This window comes from Elephantulus edwardii, unplaced genomic scaffold, assembly GCF_000299155.1.
Source record: "Elephantulus edwardii isolate Elephantulus edwardi_28Jun2011 unplaced genomic scaffold, EleEdw1.0 scaffold00306, whole genome shotgun sequence".
NCBI lineage: Eukaryota > Metazoa > Chordata > Mammalia > Macroscelidea > Macroscelididae > Elephantulus > Elephantulus edwardii.
This window is the reverse complement of record NW_006400056.1, coordinates 1963223-1965442: the sequence shown is the minus strand read 5'-3', so window position 1 is coordinate 1965442 and position 2220 is coordinate 1963223. Positions and strand designations below refer to the sequence as shown.

The 2220-nt window shown below is 40.8% G+C and overlaps 1 pseudogene; it reads right to left on the bottom strand.

Moving 5' to 3' along the window:
* Nucleotides 1-385: 385 nt before the first annotated feature.
* LOC102844455 lies at nt 386-947 on the bottom strand (annotated as a pseudogene).
* Between the last annotated feature and the right edge of the window lie 1273 nt (nt 948-2220).

Below are 2220 nucleotides of genomic sequence, written 5' to 3'. Positions count from 1 at the left end.
TTTATCTAAGTGTTTTTAGCTTGAGAAATGCTGAGTATATGCTTCCTCTTTACTTTTCTAACTCCAGTTCTTAACACATTTTGTTAAAATGCTTGCTTTGTCTTCTTGAGATGTCCTTTGAAATAAAATCTTCTGTTTGGCTCTCTTACTTCTGCATTTCTTTTTTTTAAATTTTGGTTTCTTTATGATCTAGAGCAGGTCTCAGAGCCTCTTCTAACATTCATTTTGGCCTTTCCCTTCTTTCCTGTCTTTAAAATATCTTTTGGTCTCTTCACAGACGATAACCTTGACGTCATCTCACAACTGGTCTGTTCTTCAATCATCAAATCTATTCTTTTTTTTCCTAACAAATGTTCCTTTATTGAAATATTCTAATCTGTAGTTCTTAGCTAGCTGGGCATTCAACAACACAACTGATATTTTCTATAATATCATAAGGGTGGCGGCCATCAACACAGCAGCCCACAGATTGGGCAGTTTCCAGAATCTCTTTAATAGTTCCAGCGAGTTCTCTAGCTAAAGATTGGTATTGCATCTGCCAGGTGATGCCAACAATGTCATCAAAAGTGATATTTCCACTGTGCTTAATATTTTTCTGCTTCTTTCTGTCTCTGGGTGGTTCCTTTAGGGCTTTGATGATCAAGGCAGAGGCAGAAGGCACCACTTCAATCTGGGCCTGTCTGTTCTGAATAGTCAGTTTCACTGTAATCCTTAGTCCCTTCCAGTCACCGGTGGTCTTGACAATGTCATCACAGACCTTTTGTGGAGACAGACGAGAGGGCCGATCTTGAGGGCCGGAGCGGATGTGGCACTGACTTCCTCACCAATACACCTCAGTCTCATTGGGGTCGAACTTGGGCGGCATGGCGGAGCTGGCTGGTGTCTGATGAACCCAGATGTGGATGGAACGACCGAAGAAAGTTGCACCGAGGCTTCTGCCAAGCCGAAAGCCGAAAGCCCTCAAATCTATTCTTGAGATGGTCTTTAAGTAATTTAGGATTAACTAAGATCCTGTTTTGGCTCTTGTGGAATTTTTATTTCCTCATTCATTCAGTTTCATTTGTTTCATTCTTCACTTTCAGTCTGAACTTGCTCATGAGTAACTGATGATCTGTTCCATAGCTGGTCCCTGGCCTTGCATTGGCTGTTGATGTTGGCTATGTTTTTCCACAGATGTAGTCCATCAGATTCCTGTGTATAAAAGTTACTGTTGTTATTGTTGTTAGGTGCTGTTGAGTTGAGGACGACTCATAACAACCCTATAAACAGCAAATTGAACCTTGTCCTATCCTATACCACCCTTGTCTTCTCTGACACACTTGAGCTCATTTTGCAATCATTATGTCACTCCATCTCATCCAAGGTCTTCCTCCACCTTTCTGAGCCAAAACAAAGGGTAGAAATGCAGAAGTAAGAGGTGAACAGAAGATTTCAAAGGACAGCTTAAGAAGAAAAAGGGAATGTGCAAAGAACTGGAGTCGGAGAATAAAAAAGGGAAGAAATCACTCGAATTCCTCAAGTTGAAATAATTGAAAAACTAATCCAAGCCCTGAGTCGCAATACTGAGAGACCCTATAGGCAAAATTATGAATGAAAGCAGGTCAAGGAAAAAGAAGGGACATCTCCTACCTCTCATGGCAAATTTCTAGTCACGATACCCTGTGATCATCTCCTCCATTTATCAGTTTTATTTCTCCAGGAAATCTGACTCAATCTAGCCAAAGTCCCCCACTCCCAGTATTCCACTGAGACTTAAAAGTTGAGAATGAGAAGTAGGAATAACAAAAGGAAAAAACCTGAAACTGAAGGTCCATTTGTGACCAGTAGATGGCGAAATTGAACAACAACAACAAAAAATTAAAGCCGTGGTGCTGTGGACACAGACTCAAACTGGTTATTTCAAAGAATTGAAGAAAAATACAGTTCTAGAATTTCACCAGAGTTGCTGAGAGATGCAAATTACCGAGCTGCTACCTAGAAGGTTGGAAGTCTAAGTCTACCCAAATGTGCCTCGGAATAAAAGCCTGAAGATCTATTTCTTAAAAAAAAATCAACGCTTGAAAACCTCCTGGAACCCTATTCTAAAATGCATAGGGTGCCAAGAGTTGGAGAGGACTTGAAAGCAGCTGGGTTTAAAATCTTCTAGAAAAGTTCACCAGGTCAGCAAACAACATATGCAGGCAAGTTTATGGAGAGATTGGAGCCCTTATTCACTGCTGG